This window comes from Alligator sinensis, unplaced genomic scaffold (assembly GCF_000455745.1).
Source record: "Alligator sinensis unplaced genomic scaffold, ASM45574v1 scaffold1388_1, whole genome shotgun sequence".
NCBI classification, from domain to species: domain Eukaryota; kingdom Metazoa; phylum Chordata; order Crocodylia; family Alligatoridae; genus Alligator; species Alligator sinensis.
This window is the reverse complement of record NW_005842616.1, coordinates 174,362-187,431: the sequence shown is the minus strand read 5'-3', so window position 1 is coordinate 187,431 and position 13,070 is coordinate 174,362. Positions and strand designations below refer to the sequence as shown.

Here is a 13,070-nt window from a genome sequence, read left to right as displayed (position 1 = left end):
ATTGCCCTTTTACGGTGCCTTCATGATTGAAATGACTGCTAGCGGTCCTGAGAGGGAGCTCAGATAAGCATCTGAAATGGGAAACTGGCAAAGATCTGCATGTCTGGATGTTGGATCCATTGCTGAATTACCCATAGGTTGCTTTCATTTAGGCCACTCATTATTAATTAACAGGTACACATTGGTGGATCACCCAAACGCACCTCATTGGGCTGCCAGTTGCACTAGGTCTTGTTCTGGGAAACTTACTGTCCAAGGCACTGAGCACAGTGAACACTTCCACTGACTTCAGTGAGACAGACATTAGTACTCTAGTAGAGATTAGGTCTCAACTGTGCCAAGTGCCACACACACACACGCACACACTGGAAGTGCAGGGCTTGTTGCCACTTGCAATTTAAATGGACCAGAAAAACAAAGGCAAGAGGGAACGGAGCGCTTGGAGCGGGTGAAAAGCAAAAGCAGCCGTAGAAACCACAGTCTTCTGTGCGGTGGTCTAGTGCAGCACCCTCTAGACTGAACTGGCTCTCTGCTGCTCAGATGATGCTTAATGCCTTCCTGAGCTGAGCCTACAGGCCTGTCACTACCACCCAAAGTTATGCGTCACACCCAGGAGTGAGGTTGTGAAGCACCTCCGGTCCGACACACTCAACCCTAGAAATGGGGCAATGCAATCACCTTGATGCAGCCCTGGGTGGGCAGGTACTAAGACAGAGCCCCTCCAAGCAGACCTGGAGCGCATGCTGGGGGCTGCTCTAAAGCAGGACATTGCTTTACATCAAGTAGGGCGGGGTGGGGGGCAGTAGACAGGATGTGCTCCATAGGAGCAGCATAGACGTGTCCTAAATGACATGTAGCCCCCAGTCTGCACTTACACCTAGGGCTGGTTGCACAGGCAGTATGACCTTCTCCAGGTCCCTCTGCTGAAGATACTCTCAGTGAGCCATTTCTGCCCCTTTCCTCTGCCAGCAAGACACAAATGGGCCTTGATCTCTCTCAGAAATTGTCCCGCTTGATCAAATTAAAAATAAGGCACTTAAAGAACAATGAAGAGGTTGGATTAAACCTAAAGCAATGTTGTACAGGATACATTTTTGCCCCCAAATACATGCACCTTAGGGTTGCATACAATAACATACCTGCCTTCCAATGGGATTCGTTTCTTCTCTCATTATGCCAGGAAGACATCCACAGCCTTTCTTTTCAGGTCCTGCGTCTTCCCTGTTAGGCCTTGAATTATCTTCATTTATCATCTCACCAGATACTCCTTCCAAAATGGGGTGGTCAGGTGCCGCTCATGACATAGCATTTGTCAGCAGGCAAGGACTGTATTCCCTGCCTTGGTTGGGCAGCTTCAATTCCTCCTTGGTCCTGATCCAGGTTTCTGACATCGCTTGGAAGCAGACACATCCACAATCGCTGCTTCTCTACTTTTCTTTGGTCCTTATCACCCCAAATAAGCATGGTGCTCCCCACTGTTTCCAAGGGCTCCTTGCTGGTTGTGCTTGCCTTGAGACCATCTCTGTCCTGGTTAGAAACATCAACCTGAAGGTAGATCCATCTGCTCCTAAGAATTACAAGCCCAACCTCCTTATGTCCTTATCCTCTGTGTCAAATCGGAGCCAAGGTTCAGATTTTGCAAAGGGTTCCAGATGGCAGGGGCGGAAAGATTAAAATCTATGTTAGAGCAGGGGGGCAGAGCCCAAAAGCAATTCCACAGCAGCCAGCAGCAGCAGGGGGAAAACTGAATCAAGAACAAGCTGACACAGCAGAGCTCAGGAAAAAAAGTGTTCCCCTTGAAAAGTGTGTGAAATGGAGAAATGGCCAGTATCTACCTGCTAATGACAGGGGTTTGGCAGTCCTCTCTCAAAGCCCAAGTTCATTGCCAAAGGGAAAAAAAAGCCAGTCTCTTATTGCATGGAAAACAGTGAGCAGGTTGAAGATGGGCGAGCTGAATACTCAAAAAGGGATGGCAGAACAAGAAGGGCTTTGGGACAGCACTCCTGCAGTTCCCACCCGATTCCATTTTGCCATTCCCACCTCCATAGGGGGGCCACCCCCCGCCCCAGTCAAGATCCAGCAAAGCAACAATTTAGGAAGGTGGAGACAGCCCCTTAATACCTGTTTACTAAATGCATGCGAGTTGATGCCCAGCCTGAGAACCTCTTCTATGCCCAGGCTAGTGAGCTGGGGGTTTGGGGGCTATCTGAACTCCCAACAGAGCCTATGGACAGGTGGGCATGAATGAAAGGGGGGGGGGGCGGGGGCAAATGCACCCACCCTAACTCCAGAGGCTATGGCTGCTTGGAAGTGAGAGCCTTACCCAGGATCAATTGTGGGAGGATGTCTGTAGCAAGTCTAGGTGCATGATGGAAAGCAATCATGGAAAACCACCACCTGAAGGACACCTCCCAGGTGCCACGAGCAGCAAAGAGCCGTGGAGGGAGCCCCAAACCAGCAAGAGCACAGACTGAAACTGGGCTGGAGATGGAGCCCCAACACAGCCCTTGTCAGCTTTCTTTTTAAGTTGCCTGGGAGGCGAAGGAGACTGAGGGGCCATGCCCGGCTGAGTTTCAATCTGTCATCGGTGGCCCTTAGGACTAGTTCCTGTTTCTTCAGAAACAAGCAGGGTTTTTTCTTCCTTATCAGACTTGTGTCATTTGTTAGAATGTTTCTGCCTGTCTAACTCCGAGTCATTCATTTCCCTGGCTTGCCTGTGTCGGATTTTTTTTCCCCATTTTGTTTTTTTAAGAAGATATAGTGCTCGTGTAGGTCCCAGATTGACAACCTTGGGGAAAAAAGTCCTCCATTTGACCAGCCCAGCCCTGGCATGGCAAGCTTCTCTACACAGCCTCTCCTCCGCTTGGCAAGTGTACTATTTTGGGGCCACACAAGAGGTCAATCTACACTGCCACCCTATCGCTCAACTCCATTTCCTCCGAGACTGACAACGCATGTGCTAGATGGTGGGATCTGGTTTTCCACAAGGAACTGGACTGAGATCACCAGCTCGTGATGTGTTGGCCACCAACCGTCCAACACTTAAATCGGGAACAGCAACCCCAAAATCCCAAAGAAGGGAAACATCCTGCAAGGAAATGAAGCCATGGCTGAGTCAGCACAATATGAGCCATGTGTTATGCTTCCACTTTTTGCATGGATGTGGTTCTGGCAATGCCCAGTGAGTGATGGGACATGGCGTGCTTCTGCCTACCTTGCAAGGGGCTTAGGAACTGAAAAGTGAACCTAAGTTAAATTCAGGAATTAAGGAGGATTTATACTACAGCTCTTACAATGCCAGGGTCCTCCTCTTCCCTCTGAAATGCTTCTTGTTTCTATGGGCCTCTCTAGACATTCAGGTAAAGGCATGATAGGATCTCAAGTGTGACCCACACAGTTGTGTGCATGGCAGGAGGCCGATTGTGGGATCCAGCATTAGCTCCCATCACACCTTATTGGCAGTACAGGGGGAGCCTGGGATCACCACCCTGGGCTCGCCCTGCACTGGCAAGTAAAAAGCTCCTACAGCTGCAAGTCCCATAGCTGATGAGACTCACAGCTGTGGCAGCACCCCCTGGCCACAGCCCCAAGGCATTGCCACATGGGGTCATTGCCAGGACTGAGAGTCCACACCTGCAGGACTCTCAGTCCTGGCAGCCATGGGGTGCCACCAGGAGGGACAATCCCCTCGGCTGCAGGACTTCCAGCCCCAACTGCACATGGTACACCCCTGTGGCTTCGAGCTTAGTCAGTTGAAAGGGCTCTTAGCCGCAGGGGCAGACCCAGCCCCTGCAAAGTAAAGCTGGATACCAACCAGCTATCAAGTTAGTACACATTTTCGAGGTCTAACTTTAGAGCTGGCTGGAACTTTTAACAGTGTAAGAGGTACTTAGCACATAGAGCTGCTGACAGTTAATTACACAATTAACCAGTTAATTGCACAATACCTGTAACATGTAGAGGGGGGCCTCAAGGCCTACAAGGAAATTCCTGCCTCTCACTGGGGACATCTACACGAGATGCTTAATCAACATTCAAATTACACTTTGACTCTTGGAGGGGTCTGCAAAAAAAATGGGGCTGCCCATCACGATGCCTTAATAAAATCGGAGAACTCCTCCCAGGTTATGCTTTTCAAATCTTACAGTGGGGGCGCTCATCTCTTATGGGGGGACTCATCCCCCCCCCCCCCCAAGATCCTCTGTAATTTGAACCCTGCTCTTAATCCCCATTGGACTAATTCTATTGAGCATTAGCGCAGCTGGCAAAAACTGTGCTAATGCGTAGTAGAGTAGTCCAATGGCCATTAAGCATCACACAAAAAGCGTTCATCTGTACTAACGTGCAGTAGCTTTCATCCAATGGGCATATACGAATCCCACAAAAAATATTCATTACTGTGCATTGTTAGTACCTGTTATTACAGCACATTCATGAATGCGTAGTTGTGCCCACTCACTCAAAACCCTTAGCACAGACATGGGATTAGCAACATTCCCTAAGGTTAGAGCTATTTTCTATCAAACTTGGAAGAATGGGAGGCCCAGTGCGAATGCTCTTCAATTAGGCATCTGTCTTTTACATTACGGGGCCCTCAGTCTGTGTTTTTGATGGCTGTAGGGGTGGTAATAAGGCACAGAGAGAGAGGAGATTTCTAAAATCAGCAGGGCCCAGACTAGGCCTTGGTTAAAGTCAATTCCTTGTATTCCAACTGAGGACCGCCAGAGGACCAGCACAGATCATGGAGATCTAGTGATGCTGGAGTCCAGTGAGGTATGCAACTTATTAAACCAACTGAAATACTGAGCACCTGCCCCCAAAGTGCTTTTTGTCTAATAAGACCTTGAAGGTTGTGTAGGGGGAAGAGAGAGGGAAGGGGGTGTAATATTCTTGATTACAGTGAACTTTTCCACTTTGAAAAGAGTTGAAATGAAGCAGCTGTCATTTTGAAAAAAATCTCAAAATCTTATTTTGAATTTTATTTTAATATTTTTTATTATTTTTACATCCTTGCATGTCATCAGCTAAACAACTACAACTGGCATGTCATGATATGACATGATTTCACAGTTGAAATATGTTATTGGTATTATAAGAATGAAGGCTCAAATATCTGCTCTTTTTTCCAAGATGAGGGTCTCCAGTGACCGCAGTTAAGAAAAAATGTGACACTTCAGAAGTGCCTGCTTTATGTCATGCCACAACACAAAAATAATACAAAGATAAAAATGAGAACAATACAATGAAATTCAATGCAACATTATGAAATGTTTCCATCTAAAAATGCACAGAATTCCTGTATCAGCACCTTCAGCCTCCATGCAAGTCAATGGGAGCTGTGAATGTTGAAAACCTTGTAGGCGTGGGGCCTGGGATCCAAGCTGGTAATGGCATTTTTCAATAACTTATGAAAATTTAAGTCAACCTGCTATTATCCCTCAGAACAGCTTCCCTGGGTTGTGTCCTTGGCAACAATGTATGCCATTAAAAATGCAGGATCATAATTTTTAGACACCAAACCACTCAACCAACAAAATTAATTTTGCATGAGCAAAAAGTGATCAAACAGGACTTTTTGCTGTTTCAGGACATTGTGTTGGGTTGGTTTTTTGCTTTTCTTTTTCTTTTTTTTAATAAAAATGTGTGAGAGTACTACATACAAAAAAACTAGAACTCTTGGTTCCAAATCTTTTATTAGACCAACTGGAAAATCACAAGAAAATTGTTCTTTTCTGCAAGCTTTCAGGATCAAAGTCCCTTCATCAGGCTCTGGGAAAAGTATAGATGGTACGAGATGGTAAAAAGTCCCCAGAGGTAGGAAATAAACTTCATTTTTGCACAGAGGGACTTGGAGATGGAAGGCTGTCCCTTTGGGTCCATGAGAGCGTCTTGGTGAGCTTTGATGTGTTGATCAGGTAGAATTCCTTCCCTGGAGGTGTCAGATGGCAGGCAGGGAGGTAAAAAAAGCTTCCTTGCTGTTCTCCAATGAAGTTTAAAATCCAAAATCTGCTAAAATTCAGCATTTTCCAGGTTTCAGGAGTGTACTTGGTAGTCGTGTTTGTCTGAGACATATGAAAGTACTGAATGTTGGTCTGGTCTGAGAGTACTGTGTTGGTCTGGTCTGTGGGGGTACTGAATGTTCACAGCAGTGAGGAATGAATACGCCTGCCATGACCCAGTCAGGTGTTTCCACTTATCTTTGGAGATGTCCTAAACAGTTGATACCAAACTCATGCTCACCTGTAAACTGGGAATCAGGATCTCTTCTCAGGGGTCCAGAGGTTGGGTAGTGAATCACTGTGCCACCTAAATGCAAGGAAAGCACAACTGAGGCCAGCACTCCACTCCTCCCCTAACATTAAGTAGAGCAAAACACAGGGAGCAAGCTGCCAGCAGAGGCATTTGAGCAAACAGCATAACTCACAGAAGGAAAAGCTGAAAGTGTTTGGTGCCATGACAAGAAAGGACTGTAGGAACATATTCCGCCAAGAAAAGCAGTTTTGCAGTCCCCCCAAAAAAAATCGCGGTGGGCTGCTAGTAGAACCAAGCCTCCCAGGATTTCCAGGCTCCTGGCGACAGAGCAAGGCCTCACAGGCTCCAGGGATCTGTGGATCACTGCTCCCAGCTGAGACATCGGGTTCCAGAATCCCAGGGAAGCAGCAGGGCAGCTAAGTGCCCTGGGAGTCTGGGACCCCCCAGGTCCCTGTCTGAGGAAAGCCAACATACCCAAGAGTCCCAGATCCTGAGAGCTCCAGCCAGGGGACAGCGAAACTGACATTCTTGTCAGTTTCAACACCAAGAAATTTACCCAGGAGCCCCGAGATCATATTATGTTTCAGAAATGCTGCATTAGAGAAACGAATGTTTTTTTTGTTGCAATCTGATTCAGACCAATACCAACATTTTTAAAAATAATGAACATTTTTTGTCAGCTAAAAATCCTGCATTGGTCAGCTCTCGTTGATAACCATGTGTCAGCTCAAAAGAAATAGGCTTATGCTGTTTGTTCTATTCCCCTTTATTGAATCATGTTTACATACTTGTGAGGCCAATAGTGTGGTTGCCCTATTATATTTAATCTGGCTAAAGCAAGTTCGTCTATCAATTTTAATCAACAGAATTAGCAGTTGATTGGTCAAGTTCTTTCTTATCATCCTAGCAGGAAATGTAAAAGCCATTTATTTATTTTACAGTTTTACAGCAGTCAGGCTACCTTTATAGATTTATGCCTCACTTCCATGCTTTATAACAGTCTCAGAAACATTAGTAATATCATCTAGGCAGCAGCAATAAAATGCCAGGACCCTTTACCATCTGCAGCTCTGTCTGACACCAAATCAAATAACTGAAGTGAAATGTAGATTCAAGGAAATAATGGTGTGAGGTGTATGAATCAAAGTCCTCTGTAATATCTACGCTACTGATGCCAATATATTACATCCCTATTGAGCCAGACCAAGTGTTTTTTTTCCTGCAAGATGTAATAGTAGAAATGTAGATTTGGATATGAAATGAGATTGATACAGCCCCCTGCGTTGATCTGTAATGTTATATTGCTTTGTGTTGTTGAAGTCCGAATCGGTGTTTCTTTGCAAATTTGGGAGAATATTTATCTGTCTTGATGCAATACATTCTAAGGTCATTCAAAGACACATTAAATAAACCTCCAAGATATGTACATGGACAGGGACAAAGGGACCAATCTCACTCCTGTGAGAAGCAGCCCTAGATAGCCTCATAATCTCTTTCAGTCTCTGCTGGGGGTTGGCAGTAGAGTAGCGATGGGTGCAGAAGTCTCTGTTCAGGTTCCACTCCAGATCTGCTGAAGTCTGCCCGGAGTCAACCCAGGGAGACGCTGCCCTCCTGGATTGTATAGATTCCTGTTAGACTGAACAATGGATTGTGGTTCCACTTGGCCAATGCAGTCATAAAATATCACTGTCTACTCTGCTCTCCCATAGATCTTGGTTAGTCCAATGCAATGGAGTGAAACTAAAAAGGCTGTCAAATGCAAGCTAGTATCTGCATGACATGGACACATGCATTAGTCAAAAAGCATTGTATTAATTAGTAAGTGCCGCTTCCTGCCAAGTACCCCATCCAGAAACTTGTTCCAGCGATATCCCTGTCACATTCAGCAGGTAAATCAGCCTCTACCTGACACTTAGAACTTTTGCTATTAGCAAGCTCCTAATGTGACAGCACACAATACATTTGCTGACTTGAGCAGCTTATTGTTGCAGCAAAGAGCCCTACATGCATGGTCCTTGGGGAATGGTTAGAGTCTCACCCTTCAAAAGTAACATTAATGTATGCCTGCTGCTACTGTCCTCACACTCTTACAATTACCGGTATTCAGCTACTGAAATGACAAGTGTGTAAACCAGACTCAGATCTGAACAACCACAACACACTTTAGTCAGCTAAGGATTCAAGACTTGCTGTAGGTTCAACTTGACCACGTGCATAGAGTGTCACATTTATATGAGACTCCCATCCCTTTCAAGTAAAGCAGTCCTAAAAACATTTGCAGAGGTATAAAAAAATAAAATAAGAACCTGAGGCCCCCATCTTTACAGGTATGCTTACCTTTACTCATCAAAGTATTTCAATGAAGAACAACAGTTCACTCCCATGTGCAAAGTTAATTGCAGCCTTTGGATCTGAATCAAAATCCATTTAAGACAATAGGGATCTTTTTATTGACATTAACAGGCTGTGGACCAGACTCCTTATGCCTTCTTTTAACCAAGTCCATTGCTCACACTGATGAGCACTTTGGAGTAAAGTTCACACAAATGTTAAATGTTTGCCAGTGTGAGCAAGAGCTGTACAATCTGCCCCCGCAAACTTCAGCTGTCTCGCACAAATAGTTCTAAATTCTCCAGGTAACATTTTCCCTTCCTCTTTCTAAAGGCTGAAAGATGACAGTGAAATTACAGGCAAAACTCATTGTTTTATAGAGCCCATCCGTGACAATGATTTATAACTTAATAGTGGATTCCCCATGAGTACTTAATAATATAGATTAAACCCTAATAAATGTGTTTCCTGCAGGTTTAAGTGACTAACTCTATGATCTATTAGGCTTGTCTCATAATACATGCAATTTTTCCTAGTAACTGTGGAAATTTCTAAAGAATTGGCAGAGTCTGCCTCCAAAGTATTACAGAAATCCTTTTACCGGAGGAATTTCTTACAAATTAATTCCAGCCTTGGATATAAAATTGCTTAATTCCATATCCTCAACTAATATCTCATAGAGATGTTAACTGCATGTTTTTTTTTAATTACGGGGTTTTTCTATGGAATAATTTGATTACCCTTCAAACATTCTGAACTGTTAGAAAATTAAACTCTTAAATACTCTTCAAACATTATACCTAATAATGTCAGGCTCCAATTTTATATTTTATTTTCTAGTTATTTTATCTATTTCAATTATACATTCGTGGCACATAACTCAATATATTCTGTGTTATTCCTCCAGGCTCCAACCAGTATTTTGTGTTGATCAGTAAAGGACATACAGCTGCTTTTACTTAACATCTGTCAAAAATCCAAAAGATTAATGAATCTAGTGCTGAATAGCATGTCCAAACATCACAAGGCTCTGCTAATGTTTTGATCAGTCTGGAGCAAAAGGGTATTTAAGAGTCTCTCCAACAGCTAGAGGGTGGGAAATAATCACATTGAATAAGAAGCCCAAATTCACTTGACGGGTAATGAAATTGTGCTGAATATTGATTCAGGGCTCTAATAAGCTCAGAAGTTCAAAGCAAACACTGGAAGGCAAACATTTCCCCCCTCTTCCTGCAGACAAAACTGTAGTACTACCCCAAGGTAGGATTTATTTTTGTCCTAAATACATAAGATTATACAGGAGTTTCTGAAGCGGTGCTATTCCATGGTCACTTTAAGACGACAAATTTAACATTTAGCTAGAACTTCAGCCAGCCGAAGAGCTACAGAGAGCAACTTACACCCAAATAAACAGACTCTCTTTCTCTCCCGTGGGTTTTCAGAAATGATGGCAATTTTCATTCTTCTTTTTTCAAGTCTGCAATTAAAGTCAGCTACGGTTTGTCCTTCATTCCACCCAGCCAAGCCGCGGACTCCAAGGACACTGCTCCAGCGCCTGTTTTGTGGGGGATTTTCATGACACGCTGACATTTGAGAGAGTTACCCTTTGTGTTTATAGAAGTCACTTGAACTGATGTGATCGTCCTTCCCCAGGAGCTACTGAGACAGGCTACCTTTAGGCAGAAAACAAGGGAAGTCTCCTCGGCATCGGTGGAAGCTTTGCCTGATTAGGGCATTTAATCTATGATGGACTGACGAGGGAGCACTTTCTAATGCTTTGCAACTGATAGGTAATGAGAAGGTGAGCTGCCTCTATTGTATCGGTGGGGATATATTACACAGCAGCATCAGTAATAAGGCTAATGTAGAGCAACCAGACAGGCACTTAGTTACTGAAAATCATGCATGAGTGGATGCCAGGCTTGTAGAAGTGAACTTTGGAGACTGGGGTTCTCTTCCCAACTCTACCCATGGCCAGCTGGGTGACAGCAGCTAATAATTTATACCTCAACCACTTCATTTCTAGTAGGAGGACAATGATTTTTAACTTATTTTGAAAAGTGCTTCAAGATCAACCAATAAAGAAACGCTCCATAAGAGGTAGGCCTTGTTACAGAGATGCTGCTGTTGCCTCTAGCATTTAGGCCATACACGTTGCAGACCAGCTTTTGATGCCTTCTCCACGCTCCTCCCTCCTGCAAACTCCGCTCCCCGCTCTGAGATCCACGGTTCAGCTTTGCTTCAAACTGTTTTCGTGGCAAGCATTGTGCAAGCATTTGCTAACACGCCAAGGCCAAAGATTCCAGAAGGGATCTGGCCTTTGCCATTGGACCACTGTGTGCCGCTAGGATTTGCAGTCCTTGAAGGGTGATGTTCAGTTCTTTGTTTTAATGTTGTCACTTTGCAAGCCTCTTCAGGAAACGTTTGCTTTCTGTCTGAGTCCTTGCTCAGACAGTCAAGATATCAGCCATGGTAAGTCTGGAGCTAGTCTGTGTAACCGAAGTGTATTAGTCTTCAAACCAATATCCGACTTGTTTTTTTCTGGTGGGGGACTCATTTCTACCCCGTTCCTGCTTCCTCTCTGTTGGGTGGCATCCTGTCCATGCTCTGTATCACTACCTTTCCTACCTTAGACTAGATGATGGCTGAGGCTTGTTCCAAGTCCTCCTGGTCCTGACTTTGGGCCCCATCTGTCTGTAAGCGTTGGCTGCCTGCCACTGCTGCACAGTCAACTTTGCTTTTTCCTCTGCTGCTGTCCTGAATCTGCAGCTGCCTCATATGACCTGCATCCCATTGCAGCTTGGCCTTTTGCCTTCTGCAGTTGCTTTGTGTGGCTACTTGGTGATTGGGCTGTTCACTTGCGTGTGACAGCTTCAGGGCCTTGGCTCCTTTGCTGTAACAGGCTGTTGGTTTTGCTTGGCATTCCCTTATATTGCTCATGTCCTATCTGTTATCATTTCACCAGGCTGGAGCAGACTATCCTTCACGTCAAGCCGAGCCCTGGCTCTCCAGCCTCTCAGCCCCTGTGCTAGGGTTACTACGCCGTCCTTAGATGAACATCTTAGGAGCCCTATCTGGCATTGCTAGACCATCATATCAGTCTCTTAGCTATATTTAATGCCAACTCAGCTTTCACATTGATTTGTGAGCACCCCAAGGAAGACGTCTTCTGTTCAACTTCCTGTCTGGCACTGTTTGAATCCAGCTGCAGAAGCACCGTGGCTCTCTGATTGAGCAAAGCCCACCCACTGTGCCATACTTAAACAGCACCTTCAGCATCAGGATCACAGGTCTTTCCTGGAGCGCCCTCTTGAGAGTCCATCACCCAGAAATCAGAATAAACATCTATGGTGATAGTGCAGGTCCTGTTACTCATAGGGACCAGGTCGGTCAGCATTTACCTTCTACCAGGCTCTGGATGGGATTTTGTGCCATTACAGAGTCTGCTTTTGCTGGGATCTACTCAACCCTTGGCACACCTTCTGTATATGTGCTGCTTGGCTTTCATGCCTGGCCAACAAACAATCCCCAGGCTAATCTCAGGTATGCTCTCATCCCAAAATGCAAAGCACCCATCTGTCTCAGTGTGTCAGCTGGGATTACCATAGCTGCTGGAATTACAATCCAGTTCCTTTCAACAAAAACTTGCAGATGTGCTCATCCCTCACTTGATAGATGAGGAACCCTTCCTGTGACACTTGTTTCTGGTGATCTTGCTAACCTGCGAGTAGGAATACGTTACTGGAACATTTTGTTGGATTTCTTAGAATCCTCCATTAGAGATGTCAAGATACTGTAGCATTAATACTTAGACTTCAGGAAGGCCTTCGATACGGTATCCCACCCCATACCGGTGAACAAGTTAAGAGGCTGTGACTTGGATGACTACACAGTCCGGTGGGTGGCAAATTGGCTAGAGGGTCGCACCCAGAGAGTCGTGGTGGATGGGTCAGCTTCGACCTGGAACAGTGTGGGCAGTGGGGTCCCGCAGGGCTCAGTCCTTGGACCGATACTCTTTAATGTCTTCATCAGCGACTTGGACGAGGGAGTGAAATGTACTCTGTCCAAGTTTGCAGATGACACAAAGCTATGGGGAGAAGTGGACATGCCGGAGGGCAGGGAACAGCTGCAAGCAGACCTGGACAGGTTGGACAAGTTGGCAGAAAACAACAGAATGCAGTTCAACAAGGAGAAATGCAAAGTGCTGCACCTAGGGAGGAAAAATGTCCAGCACACCTGCAGCCTAGGGAATGACCTGCTTGGTGGCACGGAAGTGGAAATGGATCTTGGAGTCCTAGTGGACTCCAAGATGAACATGAGTCGGCAGTGTGACGAAGCCATCAGAAAAGCCAATGGCACTTTATTGTGCATCAGCAGATGCATGCTGAATAGATCCAAAGAGGTGATACTTCCCCTCTATCGGGCGCTGGTCAGACCGCAGTTGGAGTACTGCGTGCAATTCTGGGCGCCGCACTTCAAGAAGGATG

General features: G+C 45.3%; 1 long non-coding RNA gene across 2 annotated transcripts in view; it reads right to left on the bottom strand.

Annotated features, from left to right (window-relative positions):
• Positions 1 to 5,765: 5,765 nt before the first annotated feature.
• LOC112551834 overlaps positions 5,766 to 13,070 on the bottom strand; it is a 49,393-nt gene continuing 42,088 nt past the window's right edge. For both annotated transcript variants that reach the window (XR_003096140.1, XR_003096139.1), the window contains exon 8: positions 5,766 to 6,306. This is a non-coding gene — a long non-coding RNA (uncharacterized LOC112551834). The remainder of the gene's footprint in view (positions 6,307 to 13,070) is intronic.